The 16,606-nt window shown below is 27.0% G+C and overlaps 1 long non-coding RNA gene across 1 annotated transcript; it reads right to left on the reverse strand.

Moving 5' to 3' along the window:
* Positions 1-501: 501 nt before the first annotated feature.
* Positions 502-16,082, reverse strand: LOC145837177 (uncharacterized). The gene is made up of 4 exons (XR_014369926.1): positions 15,944-16,082; positions 12,580-12,719; positions 912-1,074; positions 502-692 (listed from the first exon to the last, which is right to left on the reverse strand). It is a non-coding gene; the product is annotated as an uncharacterized LOC145837177 (long non-coding RNA).
* Between the last annotated feature and the right edge of the window lie 524 nt (positions 16,083-16,606).

Consider the following 16,606-nt stretch of genomic DNA (forward strand, 5'->3'; position numbering starts at 1 on the left):
AGTTTAATAATCAGCTAAACCTAAGCTATAAACTTTATAAATTTTTGTAAAAAAAACTATTACAAAAATCAAATAAATAAAAACAAATTGTATAATAATCTTCCTTTATTGTACCAATACATGTTTCTGTGTGTTAACGAATCAACACGCTTCAACTGGGTTGTTAAATGGGAAGAATAACTATCAAATTGTTGATAAAATAATATTACATAAATCATCTCCTAAATACATTTTCAACCTATTACAATTGAAGAAAATATTGAAATGGTGAATTGTAGCAAAATATAAAAATCTTATTACTAAAACTTTTAATTTTGAATAATTTACTAAAAAATTCAACATTGAAAAGAACTTATAACCTTCAAAACTTAACGAAAATATGAAGTGAAGGTAAAAAATTCAAAACAATTCAATAATTTTTTACTAAAAAGACAAAAAAAGTTCTTTAACTTTAAATTAACTACAACAAAAAAAAAGTTAGCTGGAGTAGAAAGGTTGAAATGAAAGTGCAAATTTTTAAATATTTCAGAGCCCTTGTTAACTGTAATATAGCTACTGCGTGCTCCGTTTGAATTGTGGAAGTTTGAAAAGCTCTTTCTCAAGTCTAAAGACGTTTTGCAGCAACATTTGGCGCAAAATAGCAATTCTTTGTTTGATTTCGAGAGTGACGTCGAAGTGACAAATTTATAGCTCTGTCATATTAAATGTGGGTAATAAAGAAGTTTTTAGTAGATAATATTTGAAAAAGTCAACATTTATATGAAACTTTAATTTACATAATTAAAAACCTCTTACTCAAAAGACAAACACTTTTATTGCTTTGAACTTTAAGTAACATAAAACATTACAAGATGCCAAGATAGTTATAGTTGAAGCAAAATACGTGGGTGTATATTTTCAAAAAATCCTACATTTTATTTGATGTAGTGTAGCTACTGTGGGCTTCAATTTAATTAGTGGAAATTTAGATGGGCCTTACCACTGCTCAGAACAACTTGCTGTAACATTTGGCGCGAAATAGAAACACGTCATTCGATCTCAATTTGACATTCAAGTTATTGCTTCTTTTATAACCTGTAAAAAATACTTGATAAAGTTTAAAATTAGTACGTTTATAATTGTTTAATCGAAACTTTTATCTAAGAAAATTTTGTCTCAATGTTGCTTTTAAGGCCATAGGGGGGGGTAGACCATGTTTTTTACAAGTTGATCTTATTTTATAGAGTTTTTACTAAGCTTCAAGATGCTTTTTACCGTTTTTAAAAATTCGAATTAGTTTTTGAAATATGACCGGCCAAAGTCGGGCCGCATAACAGGTTCCTTATGGGGAAGGAAAACTAAAACGGCGAAAAAAGACTAATGCATTCAAAATCTATCTCCTCCTTCATTTTTTAAGCAATCTTCTTCAAACTTTCACAGTCTATTCTTTATACAATAACAAAAAAACGTTATTTGTGACTTTAAAAAATTTCAAGTAAAAATACTTTTTTTTTGTAAAAAAAAATTTTTTTTGATGAAAATTCACTTTTTTTTTTAATTTTTGTCATAAAATTACAAAAAAAAGGTATTTTTACTTGAAATTTTTTAAAGTCACAAATAACGTTTTTTTGTTATTGTATAAAGAATAGACTGTGAAAGTTTGAAGAAGATTGCTTAAAAAATGAAGGAGGAGATAGATTTTGAATGCATTAGTCTTTTTTCGCCGTTTTAGTTTTCCTTCCCCATAAGGAACCTGTTATGCGGCCCGACTTTGGCCGGTCATATCTCAAAAACTAATTCGAATTTTTAAAAACGGTAAAAAGCATCTTGAAGCTTAGTAAAAACTCTATAAAATAAGATCAACTTGTAAAAAACATGGTCTACCCCCCCCTATGGCCTTAATCTATAACTTTCACTTTTGTTCCAAGTGATTTTGTTTATAAAGCTGATGTTTTTTCTTTTGAAATTTATCTCCCATTTTACAAACTCTACAAAATTTAAATGTGATCAAAAGTAAACAACATATTTAAAAGTTACTGCCCTGCTATGGCTACATTTAAATTTATATATATCATTTAATCTTACTCTTGTTAACATTTTTGTATAAACTGTATGTGCAACTTTACATGGATAAAAGTTAGATTTTATTTATTGAACTACTTCAAGACTTTCTTATTAGCATGATACAACAAACTATATTAAAATTTAACTTAACTACTTCAAAATTGAACCGTATTTAGTAGAAAATATTTTATTTAACACCATAGTTGTACATAAATACTACTTAACTCTACTAAATAAGTCTTTTTATGTTTGAATGTAATAAATGGTACAGTAAAAATGTTTAGATTTTAAGTATTAGAAAAAAAAGTTAGCTTTTTTTGATAACAACAAACATCAAATAGGTACTTCTACTTAATTCAAATTCAAATAAAAACTGTTTTTATCTACAACACTTACTAAATAGTAACTATTTGCACATAACACAATGCTTTTAAATTCGATTTATGTTTTAAAAATAAATTTAATTATTTAATTTAGAGAACAATGAGAAGTTATGAATTAGATTTATCCAACAGCAATATATACATACATTATTTTATCTTATAAATATTTAGATATAACTTGAAATTTAATTAAGTCTCTCTTTTTTCCTACGAATAGGTTTTTTTAAAAAGAGTTTTGGTCAATTATAAGAACAATAAATTTATTTATATCAGCTCGCACATTTTTATTCATCTTATAAGTACAATAATTGTTACAATACTCTTAGCTAAAATAATATTTTACAAATCCCAGTTTTTTTTATACTTTAATCATCTTGTGGTTCATGAGTTTTAAAGTTTGTTACTATACAAAAGCTCTTGTAATAAATGAATTAAAATAAATGAAGTAGTTGTTTATTTGGTAGAACAACTTATCAAGTTACAGTTTTATTAATCAAATAAATCAGGTTTTAGTTTGTTGTAATTAAAAAAATAATAAGGATATTTTTGACCATGACAGCAAAAATTCAAATTGTTGTTTTAGTTATTTTTGATTTAAAAGTTTAGATAATCAATAACATGAAAAGGATAAAAAGAAACATAATAAAATTTTGCGACATAAAACAAACTAGAAACTATTTGACAGAAATAAGTTGCAAGAAAAATGTTGGAATCTGCATGTGTAACTTAATTTAGATATTTTTATACGAAGTTGAACTTACTCAAAACAACTTTATATGACTAACTGTAAAATATATATTTAGAAGTTTATAAGGAAAAACAATTGTGCAAAAAGTTTATAAACAGAATATTTTTTTCCAAACTGGCTTTAATTTTGATACAAAAATAATTTTGTACACTGAATGTTTGAAAAACAGTGCAACTAATCTTTCAAAAGTATACATTTAATCATTTATAATTTAACAAATAAAACATAAAATAACTATAAAAAAAAGATTGTTTTGTTTTTTTAATTATAGTTTTATTTAAAAAAAAATAAATGAAAAGCTCATAATAATACTTTTATTGTTTTACAAGATACAAAAATGAAGCACAATGACAGTCTATTAAATAAAATATTATTAAAATTATACAGCTATTTCAAAAAAGACCTAAAATTTTTTAAATTTTGGATAAACAACAAAAAAAATTAGTTTCTATTTTCGATTGATTATAAAAGCTTTAGAAAACAATTTTTTTCATTAGAAAACTTTTTAGTCTCTGGTTTTATATACCAGCCCTAATAATAAAAAACCAAAATGTTCAACTCATGCTTAAAAAGCTACAATTTAAATTTTAACACTTAGGTGGTTAAAATTATGATGGAAGATGCTTTATATTTAAGTTAGTATATACTTTTGGAATAATTTTCAGTTGATAAAATTTTTTTTTTTTAATATTAGTTAATAAAAATAGTATGAAAAATAATTGATTTATGATTTTATAATACTGAAAAAATTTAAACTTCTCAATTATTTTAAATTATATAAAGAATCTTTCCTGAAAGTTTAAGGTATCTAGCCCAGCAATAAAAAAGTATAAGATAGATTTTTGGTGAATTTATAGAATCAAGAAAACTGAAGATGAAAAAGGTACACATTGTATCCAAAACTTTTAGTGAAAAGTGATATATCACATAAGTTTGTTATATTTTTTGTTCTATAAAAAGTTACATTTAATTTATAAAAAGTTTACTAATAATTTTGCTCATATAACAGCTATTGAAATTTGTAAAAAATGTCCTAACCCTTCCCATCCCCCTATGCCCTTACAGTTATTATTTCAGTTATTTGCTCTTACTTTTTTTTTATAATTTCCCTTAAAATTTGTTTTTTTAGTCTAGTTTTGGTCACTCAGGCTGAATATTTTCCCAACAAAGTGTTATGATTTGTATGCACATTTTTGGCATGTTCCCTCTGCACTAGTAAAATATAGATAACTGTAGAAAATCTCAGTTTTAGAAAAAAACAAATGGAAAAGAGAATTTTTTTAAATGTTTACCATTAAAAGGTGACTCAGGCTTGTTTGGGAATTTTGAAAACACTCAGGCTGACTCAAACCATCTCAGGCTATTATTAAGTTTTATGAAAAATTCAGGTCAGTTTTGATCTGTGTTTGTGACCTTAGAATTGTACAAATTTTTTTTTTTTAATTATATAGAAATAATAAAACAATGACAATAGAAAGTCTGTATAAAAAAAAAAAAAAAAATTATTTTAAGATTTAGTATATGGTATGCTATTATTTTATATAACAGTTATTTACTCAATTTAAAAACTTTCTATTAAGAATGTTAAAGGAAATTGATGTCAAAATAGTATAAATTTATACTGAAAGACATGATTTTTAAATACCAAATTCAAGTTTTGTCCTTTATACTTATAAAAAGAAAACTTATTAAAATACCTTAAAATATTTAGATAACAGTATATAGGGTTGTACTCACTTAAGCTACTCAAATAATTAGAGCTAGTTTAAAAATTTTCAAATCTCAGGCTAATTTTTTGGTCACTTATGCTAGCTTTTCTTGACTTAAAAAATAGCAACCATGAACAAATATATATAATAAATCACAATACCACATCAGAAAAAAAAATACTCGAGCAACAGTATTGTAAGATATTATTCTATTTCTACATTTATTCAGAGTTGCCACTCTTTGAAGCAAAAAGTCCGAGTGGCCAGATTAAACATAGAAAGTATACCAGAGTATAAAGTAAATCAATGGAGTTAGTACCTGGTTTATAGTAAAGTAAATAGTAATGTATAGTTAGCACTAAGTTAAGGCCATAGGGAGGGGGTAAGCCATGTTTTTTACATGTTGATTTTATTTTAAAGATGCTTTTTATCGTTTAAAAATTCAAATTATTTTATGAGATATGACTAGTCAAAGTCGTGCCGCAAAATAGATTTCCTATGGAAAAAAAAAGATTATTTTATTTAAAATCTATCTCCTCCTACATTTTTCAAGCAATCTTCTTCAAACTTTCACAGTCTAATCTTTCTATAATAACAAAAAAACGTTGCTTAGGAATTTAAAAAAAATTATGTAAAAGTTTTTATTTTTTGAAAAAAAAAACAATTTTTTTTTATAATTCTTGTGATAAAATTTTTATTTTTTTATATTGAATAATTCTAAAGTAACACTTTTTCCTTTTAATATAAGAAACCTTTCCTGAAAATTTAAAGATGATTGCTTGAAAAATGAAGGAGAAGATAGATATTAGTAAATTTTTAAGTTTCCAAGAAAATTGACCCCAAAAAGTTTGCGGTCCATATGTTTGTATTGGAAACTTTTTACAAAAAGTAAAATATCTCAAAAGTTTAATTATATTTTAGAACTCTTTAAAAACATGCTTGTAGTTTGTATTTAAAGCTTTCATATAAAAGCCTAAGTTAATTTTTGTAAAAAAAAAAAATGTTGGACCCCCCTATGGCCTTAATTATTGAAAAATTATGCTGACTCAAGCTAACTTGATTTTGTTTTTGAAAAATTATGCTAATTAAGGCTAATTTGATTTCGTTTTTGAAAAATTATGCTGACTAAGACTAATTTGATTTCGTTTTTGAAAAATTATGCTGCCTCAGACTCATTTGATTTTAAAAAATTATGCTGACTCAGGGTAATTTGATTTTATTTTGAAAAATTATGCTGACACAGGCTAGTTTTATTTTGTTTTTGTAAAATTTGGCTGACTCAGGCTATCTTGGATATCTTTGCCAAGTTTCAGGCTGTTTTATTGACTTTATATACTTTACTGTAACTTTTATTTTGGATCACATTTTTCAAATTCCAAAAAAGCCAGGTCAACTTAGGCTAGTTTTCGGTCACTCAAGCCGGCTTATTTGCTTCAAAGAGTGGCAACCCATAAATGGACTAAATCTTAAGCAAATTAAAAACTTCTTTCAAATGTTTAATAATTATATTTAGAAAAATTGTTATAGCTTTTGGAAATTCAAAAAATGTAACTACTAAAATGCTGTTGTGCAAAATGTTTTACAAAAAAAACAGGAATTTTTGATATAACTTAAGAAATCACAGGTCAACTTGTACTTGTTTGAAATTTTTCAGGTCGTTTAACAACCTAAAACTAATTGATATTTTTTTAACTCATGTAACTTTTTAATTGTTGTTACCCTTGTATATATTTTTCCTTAAGTTTTTTTTCTTATTTTAAGCTTGGTCAAGAGTAAATTATTTTTTTACTAGCACTTACTCCTTAAAAAACTTAATCTGACTGGATTTTATCTTAAGATTGGCAACTTTGATAAAACAGCATTATATAATTTGTTTTGTTTTATCAAAGTATTAAGTAATCCTATTTTATTATATATCAATTGAAATTAATTAGAAATATTTGTGAAATGAAACTGTACTTTGACAAAAGGTACTTAATAAGTGGTAAGTTAGATTAAAAAATAAACAAATCATTACCATCATAAGTAAAAGACAAGTAAAATATATTTTTCCTACATTATGACCCAAAGTTTTATTTTTACTCTAAGTATTTGTATAACTTGATGCCACTGACTAAAATATATTTTGTTTAAGAGGTTTTCTATATGTCTAGACAACTTTCTATGGTCTTGAATGAGTTTTAGTTATTTAAATTTAGTTTCCAGTCTATTAAGCTTAAAAAATTCTGTAAGTATTTTGAACTATTATTTCTAAAAAGTTAATGCAAGTTTTAATCATGTTATAAACTCTTGATAGCAAGGGTGTTGTTCAAAGTCATTATAAGGTTGGGGTGAAGCAAAAATACCTCATGAATTTTGTCAAACTGAAATCATCCGATTTAAATGCTATAGCAATCTGTGCACAAATTGTATATTTTAAATTAAAAAAAAAACTGCAACAGATGATGTGTAGTTGTAAACCAGGCTTTTCAAACTTTTTTCAAAATACCCCCTTAAAAAATCAAAAAAGCTATGGTCCCCTCTAACAAGATTTCTCATTAAAGTGTTATTAAAAACGCTTAAGACCTTTTAATTAGTTCTTCACTATCAACTTCAAAATATATCGTATAAGTTTCAAGTTATAACCTCATGGTCCCCAAGGGGGCCACTTGGCCCACTTTGGGAAACCCTGTTGTAGACTGTATTGTTCTAATCCCCTATGATGTCATGTTATGTTGCTTGCTGAGGTATAAATTAAAAACTATGATTATTTATTTTTATACTTGCAGTACACTACAATATTCAGGGTTTGTGCGCGAATTTTTTTTCATTTAACCTGACTGACACCAATTTAGCCTGACATTTTTTCAAAGTGAGGAAAATCCCCTTTAGAATTCATTTTAGGTATTGGGGAGTCTTAATTAGTACTATTGTAGTCTACAACTTCAATCAGCTTTATCTCAAAAACATTTGGAGTTTTAAAAATTTGCAAAAAGCAACTCATAGCTTAGTTACAACTCAATTAAATAAGACTAAATTGTGAAAAAGGTGATTGACTCCCCTCCCCCCTTTGCCCTTAACATAACAAATTCAGTGATAAGTTTTAAAATAAGTGTTATATCTAATATATTACTAATGTAAAAGTTTAATATATATTACTAAACACATTGTTTAATTTAATTAAGCACTAAGTAAAAACATAACTAGAAGATTTATATTAAAACGACGTACATTGTCATGTTTCATTAAAATTGAAAGGCTTACAAGAGTATAAAATTTCAAACAAACAGCCAGGTTATTGAACTTAAGTGTAATGTTTAAACTGTAGTTTTTTAAAAAACTTTCATAATTATGACGTATATAACCTGCTCAAAACAAAATAATAATACTCTTAAAAATTTTTAGATATTCAACAAAATGTTTTAAGCATTTATTTTTACAAAAACTGACTGATTTTGTCTTAAATAACTAAATCTTCATTTAGAAATAAATTCACATCTCAATTTGATCTTAAAAAAATTTCTCAATCTATTTTAATCAAAAATTTTCAAGCATTTGAACTGAGAAAAACTGAGATTCTCAAATTTTTAAGTAAAAAAACTGATTTAGCCTGACGTTTTTCAACTTTTTCAAAAAAACTGATTTAGCCTGACTTAGCCTGACGCGCACTAACCCTGAATATTACAACCAAATAGTTTCATTTTTAGCAAAATTAGCAAAATTTTTCATGAACATGAATAGAACCTAAATCAAATGGTCAAACAATTTTAATTTAATCACGACTAATAACGAAGTAAGGGCTCTTAAACTGATACATAAACATATTTAAAATTACAGATCTTCAGACCAATAGTTAGAGTAATTTTATAACAATGACTATCAAACCAATCAACAATTCTGAAGAAAAAGGTGAACAGGATTTAGCCAACAAGGAAGCCAACCAAGCTGAAGTTGCTGAAAACAAGCATGATGAAGCCCACTCTGAAAGCGTTCAGCATGAAGCAGATGAACTCTCCATTGACTCAGATGTATATGAAGAATCCGAAAGCTCCTGGGAAATCTCCACAGACGAGGATGAAGAATTGGAATTTACAGTGCAGAATAAAAAAAACAATAACATTCAAAAGCTGCTGGAATGCATCCAATACAACCAGCACCTCCCAGACATTCTCAAATTAAAGTGGAACAAACTCTTCAACCAAAACCGAGACAGGCTCTTTGCGCGGGAGGTTATGATCCAATGCAGAGCAGCAAAAGACACGGCTTACACGTTCAATGGCAAGGACTTAATGAGTCTGGCCATTGAAGACAATGAGCTCATAGGCAACGTGTTGGACTTGATAATAAAATTGAAGTGCAAGGACACTCTTGTGCGCTACATTGAGACATCCACAATTGAGTTGATTAGTACGACCAGGGAAGGCATCCCAAAGTTTGAAGAGGACCGGGCGATGGGTGTGTACAACCTCAGTTTGGGCCCAAAAGTGAAGCACTGGATATTGTTCATGCTTTGCAAGGCGACGAGGACAATCTATATTATTGACCCCATGCATGGTAAAAACGGAGAGCGCCAGGAAACCCTTGGTAGGAATCTGCTTCAGTGGTTCACTGAGATCAATGACAAAAAACAAGAAGATGACAAAGGAAAAGGTCAGGAAAATAAGCCAATCATTTACGCTGGAAAAAAGTCCAGAGATGTGCACTCTTGCGACCCTAAACCTACTGGTTGGAACTTTGATTGGTCGGTGAAGTGCATTGAGCACGACCTGCAGAAGGACGGCACCAGCTGCGGGTTGTTCTGCATTGAGTTTGCGCTTCAGCTGCTGGAAGAACACCCTGACATTCCTGACAAGCTGCACATCGATCCGGACATGATGAGCATCAGGAAGAAGCACTTTGCCACCCTCCTGCAAAGCGTGGATGAAAGTAAATATAAACTTTAATAGATGTTTTTCCAACTGCAATTTTACCAGTGACTGTTTACACAGCTTTGTTGTATATTACAATGTATGAAATGAGTTGTAACAGTTTAAGGTTTTTATTTACTTATTAGGCAATTTTGTGATTTAGTTTAGTAGGAAATTCTTGGTAATGTTACTACAAGATGTTTTTTAACTTTTTGTATTTTTATCCTAAATTCTTTTATACAGTGCTATTTGTTAGGCTGTGAAATAATAAGGATTTTAAAAAGTATAAATATTTCTTTTTCAATGCTTAATGTATATAATATCAGTTTAGCTTTTTTACTATTTGGTAAATTAGAAAACTTTAGATTAAAATGATTTGTATATTTTATTTTTAATTGTACATGTACTTTTTTGTAAAACATGCTAGTCTTAAAAGTCGTGTGAATTGATTTACTTCCTATTTTAAAACATTGATTATCTTTAAAAATTTAGAGATCGTTTTTAATTTTCAAAAATCTTCTTTAGACAATTTTGTGCATAAATATTTAATAGAAGGGTTTCTAATGTGAATTTTATGTTACTAAACAGTATAAAGGCCATAGGGGAGTTAGCCATGTTTTTTACATTTTGATCTTATATTATAGAGTTTTAACTAAGATTTAAGTTTCTTTTTACCATTTCAAAAAACTAAAATTAGTTTATGAGATATGACCGGTTAACGTTGGGCCGCACAATAGGTGCCTTATGGGAAGGGAAAACTAAAACAGCAAAAAATGACTATTTTGTTTAAAATCTATCTCCTAAAGTTTCAAGCGATCTTCTTCAAACTTTCACAGTCTAACCTTTATACAATAACAAAAAAGCATTACTTTAGATTTGAGTTAAAATACCTTTTTTTAAAGACTTTTTTTTTAATTATTGTGACAAAATTTTAATTTTTTTAAATATATTAAAATACATAAGTAATGATTTTTCTAATAATGTAAGGAACATTTCCTAAATTTATGAATAAGATTGCTGAAGAAATGGAGGATATAGATTTTTAGTGACTATTAAACATCCAAGAAAATTGACCTCAAAATATTTGCGGTCCATAAAGTTGTTTAGGAAACTTAAAAAAAAAATTATCTCAAAACTGATATTTTTGATTATAAAAATTGGCTTGTAGTTTGTACTTTAAACTTTTAAATAAAAGCCAACAATTTTTTTTTATTTGTTGGGACCCCCTATGGCCTTGATTTAGTTTGATTAAAAGTTAAAAACATACTTTTTTAGCAAAATGTATTTAGCTTTTGACGTAATAAACCAACCAAAACATACAAATGGACAACATTTTTTTAAACATTTATAGAAACTACTTATAAACTTAAATCATTTGTGGTAATCTTATAAGAAACTAGTAGGACTTTCAGATATATTGTAACTCGGCTATAGAAATAGCACTATTTGGTATTCTGTTTTATATCCATTCTCTGAGACAAAAAAAAAGCCAGAGTTAAATTAAACTATAAGGAGTTTATGATTTTTATTTTTATCAAGACTCAAAAGCTATAAAAAACTGTTAATTAGGCTTGAATAATTAAAATTATAACATTAGCAAAAAAAGTTAGTTACATAGAAAGAAATACCTTATTCTCATAAAAATTTAGTTCGAAAATAATAAAAAATAGATTGATAGTAAAAAACAATACAAATTTGTTTCAGTTTTACAAATAAATTTAAACAAATCAAAGCCATTTTAAATACTTTTAACAAGTTAGCGTGATTTTTTCTGCAATTTTGTCTTAAATAAACCAATTTTGAGACAAAAACCATGAAGCTTTAGTATAGCTTAATAGCAATTTAACAGTAGGCAGATTTAGTATTTTAATAACTGAGTCAATTAGGGTATAAATAAATTATGACCCTCTTAAGAAAGCTAAGATTATGAACTAATTATGTTTAATACAGTATAATATTTTTAAGACCATGGAAGGGTCCAAGCATTTATGTAAAAAAAAATTTGGATTATTAATAAAGCTTAAAAAAAAAAATATTAATCTTTGAACTACTTGTAAAGTTATATATAAGTAGTTATATTCAAATGAAGATGAATTGTTTTCCAAAGCAAGGCATATGGAATTTTTTTATAGTGTATGAGGCAACATACAGGCTGCAGAACAGATCTAATAAAGTTAATAAAAATAGTAGATAAAAATTATATAATATAGAGAATAATAATACAGAATTTAGTATTCTTTATTAAAATCAAAAAAATAATTTTTTTGAAATATCAATAAAATTTATACTCATTAAGTTTTTCCCTGAAGAATAATCAGGAAATGAGGCCAAACTGTTATTTAATTTATGTCTTTAATAACGTTTTCTAAACCACTAGTTACATATTTTAGTTTTTTTATTAGTATTTTTTTTTACTTTAAGACAAATACTTATTATTATTCCAAGAAAATATAACCGAATTCAAGTATTAGTAATAATAAAAAGGTTAAGGTTTGAAGTTTTGATCTAACAAAAAAGTGTAAATTCTCATTTTACAAGGTGATAATCTTAAAACTTGAAGTACCTAAACTACTAAAATTAAACAGCATCAATTACCTGAAACTTTAAACTTGTATAGAAAAGATTAAATTAATTAGTACAGCTATTGGTACAAAAAGTATAAAGTTGAAATTGTAAATGCCAAATTAGCATTGGGGTATATGAATCACTAACTTCTTTTATTGCTTATCTATAGTTGACCCAAGTAAAATACAAAATAGTTAAAAAAAAGTTTTACAAATACTTGACAGTTTATTTTTATAAAAACTAACTCATTTACAGCTTTCCATGTTTTTTGCCTACTGAAATGTTGGCTGCAATTCTCAAAAACTGTGGAATATTTCAGCTTCTGGCTTCACTCCAATTATTTTCACATTAGTTGCATATGATTCATAGCCTATGCTAGATGACTCTAGAAATAATATTGAAAATAACTCAAATTTATTTATCTATTGACAATGATAGTCTGTAATTAATAATCTGTGTAAGTTATAGCGAAAGGGTTGTACATACCAATTTGGTCATCAGACCACAAGCCCTTGGTAGACTGAGACTGGTTTTGTCCTGATTAGGACCCATCAGTCAGCCTCAACTGAAGAACTTGTAGTCTTCAATCTACAATTGGTTTATACATGCAAGCATTTGCTGGTAATGATCAGTGTTGTCAGCATTGTCTTTTGCCGTGCAACGTTCAATACATTGTCCACTAGGGAAGACATCTGGTACGCTCATATTATATACTACCAACAAAAACATTGGCAAAAGTCTGCAGAGCAGAAGCCTGATGATCAAGTTGGTATGATCAACTCTTTTGTAAAACTTGAGGTTTGTCTCATGGCATACGAGAGTCCAGGCTTCTGCTCTGCAGACTTTAGCCAATGTTTTTGTTGACTGAGTAAATTATATAAAGTTTTTGTACTAATTTAAATGGTTAAAAAGTAAGCAGTACTCTGATAAATTGCAGGCACCTATCTAGGTACATTTTTTCAAAGCAGCAGCTGCATAAAAAAACCCAAATATTTGCTAATATGCTTTAGTTTACAACTATATTTCTTATGCCCCTGGAAAGTTGTATACCAGTATCTAAGAGTTTGGTCAAAAGTGTCAGGAGATTTTTTTGATAATGGTCTCATTGATAAGAATAATTAGTTGCTTGAGGCAGTCAACACAAAAATAGTAGAATGTGGAAGCCTTTTATATTGAGTACTTTCAAAATTTTGATATTTAATCAATGAAAAGTTACAAAAGAAATAGAGTTAAGCTAATGCCATCTTAAATGAAACAAACTTGGTAGTGTTAAGGCCATAGGGGGGGTCCGACTTTTTTTTTTACAAAAAATAACTTTGGATTTTATATGAAAGCTTTAAATACAAACTACAAGCCTGTTTTTATAGAATTCAAAAATATAATTTAACTTTTGAGATATTTTTTTTTTTGTAAAAAGTTTCCGATACAAACGTATGGACCGCAAATTTTTTGGGGTCAATTTTCTTGGAAATTTAAAAATTCACTAAAAACCTATCTCCTCCTTCATTTTTTGACCTAGAGACTTCAAATTTTCAGGAAATGTTCCTTTTAATATTTTGAAGAATTTTAATGTTGAAATTTTTGAAATTTTGAAAAATAAAAATTTTATCCACAAAAAACTAAAAAAAAGGGTAGTTTTTTGACAATAATTTTTTTTTTACTCAAAATTAAAAAAAATCCTACAATAGATCTCGAAAGTTTAATGATACACATTCTGTAAAAATTTGAGAAAGATTACTCAAAAAATGAAGGAGGAGATAGATTTTTAGTAAAATAGTCTTTTTTCGCATTTTTAGTTTTTGCCTTTCATAAGGAACCTACTGAGCGCCCTTTCTTTGATCGCTTATATCTCAAAAGTTATTTTGAATTTTTTTAAGCGGTTAAAAGTGTCTGATAGCTCAGATTAAATTCTACAAAATAAGATCAAGTTGTAAAAAACAAAGTGGACCCCCCCTATGGCCTTAATATAAACGAAAAATGTTAATATTTTTTAAATAATTGATATTAAGTTATGTTTTATTTTGAAATAAAATTTCTATGCAAGAAAAGCAAAACAAAAATAGTTTTTTTTTTTAACTTTGTTTATACAGAAGTTTTATTATATGACAAGATTTATTTCCTAACCGTTTCAGGTAATTATTTCAAAAAACGTAGGAGAAAATAAGTTTTTAGTGAAATAGTATTTTCTCTCATTTTTAAGTATACAATATAAAGGAAAATTTTAAAAAGTAACTTGCTTCAGCAGGCTTAAAGCTAGAAAGCTATTTTTTTTTTGTGCTGTCTGTTTATGTGATTTCCTAACATCAAACAAATGTACTAGGCAAACTTCTAAAAGTTTCATTTTTGAGGGGCTATAGATACACCCTAATGGCCACCCTGATATATTTGTATATAAGTAAGAGTTGTCAAAAACTCATTGTTTAAAAAAAAATTTACTCAAGTTTCTAATAATTCCTAAAAAAAATCACTATTTTGTAACCATATTGAGACAACTTATTAGAATACACAAAGTATTAAAAGAATTTAATGTTAGATGAAGGTTTGACATATAAGATAAAACAATATAAATATAAGAATGCAAATATGCAGCTAACTATAGAAGCATAGATATGGTTAAAAAGACATTAAAATTAAATATATTTATGTTATGGCTAAGTATATATTTTTAACTAGATATTGAAGCAACATAATGCTAGGCAAATACTAAGTATCTATTAGTATATAATTCAAGCTTTTAAATACTTTTCTACTACTGGCTACTTTTCTAATAAAATTTTGGATGCCACAAAAGACAAATATGATGTTGCTTGTTAATGATACTTGGTTTTGTGTTTCAAATTTCACATTTGAATCTAAAGAAGCTAGTTTTAGATTCGAGTTTCTTTATCTTACTTTTTAAATTATTTATTTTTTATGGGTTTTTAACCAAAAAGAGTGTTTTCAAATGTGACACAACCATTTCCTTCTAAATTTCCTTCTAGATATAATTCAGATATAATTAGGGTTGCTAAATTTTTTTGCTAAATTTTCTTTAGGTTTTCAAAATTTTCTCCAGGTTTTTAAAAGTATTAACTTCACGGTCTATTTTTAATTTAAAGTCAATTCAAGGTAACAACCTACGTTAAACAATATTATAACATTGTAAAGATACTGCAAAGCTACTTTAAATGTGTTTTTCAATCAAAAAAATTGATGATGAGAATAATTTTTTATCTATTTGCTAGATTTCTTGAGCCAAATTAAAATTTTACTACTGAACATTTTACTACTGAATATTGTAAAAAATTCAAGGTTTTTTCAGCTTTAATCGTCAAATTCCAGGTTGTTGCAGGTTTTTTGACAACCCTGTATAATTTATAGGGGTCCTTGTAATAGCTTTGATAATTTTATGACAACCCAGTGGTCCACAAATGTATAAAAAAGAAAACTTTACTTTTTATATAAAGTAAAAAATTTAGGTGTGATATATTTTTTTAAATATTTTACTGAAAACTGTTCAAGAGTCTTCCCCAGAAAACGTTTATCGTTGCAAGGGGTAGAGTTTGAGACTGATGTTTTTTTACCATAAAAAAAAAAGAGTCAGGTTAAATATTATCTAATGTAACTCACTTGCTTTATCTCCATAGAATACTTATCCATGCATAAGTGACTACTTGCACATTTACTCCTTAGACCAAAACTTGACTCTTTTCCAAATAAAATAATTTCTGGTTTAAATTATAATTAATTTTAATTAATTAACTTTAGCTTTGTAAATTTAGTTTTATATCATTACAAAATTTTAATTACTTAAACTACGGGAAATAACCTAGAAGTAATCTCATTGAAATTTTCAGGGATATATCATAAATCAAAGAATCTATATTGTTTGCAAAGAAACCAAATGATTTGTACAAAGTCAGCAACTAAATCGTTTTCATAGTGTTGTCATATATCTGTTAAATCAAAATTATTTTTTTCTGAAATTTCACATTGATAAGTGTTAAGAGGAAGGGATTTTAAAAGAAGCTAAAGACCTTTTTTAAGTTTAAAAACTTCACGGCTTACGAAGACTTTTATGCCGTAAGAAAATAAACACTTAAGTTTTCTTTAATGTTTGTATTAGTGTTGGAGTCTTTAAGATTTGACTCTATACCTGATAATCAGTATCAGTTTGTATTTTCAATTGCTGTTTTGTCATTTGCGTTTATGATATTCCTTATAGTATATAGAAATATCAAAACACATCTGGAAATTTAAAGATAACAACATTGATCATAAAACAGGTTGGGA

Source organism: Thalia democratica, chromosome 5 (genome assembly GCF_965202585.1).
Source record: "Thalia democratica chromosome 5, ktThaDemo2.hap1.1, whole genome shotgun sequence".
NCBI classification, from domain to species: Eukaryota; Metazoa; Chordata; class Thaliacea; order Salpida; family Salpidae; genus Thalia; species Thalia democratica.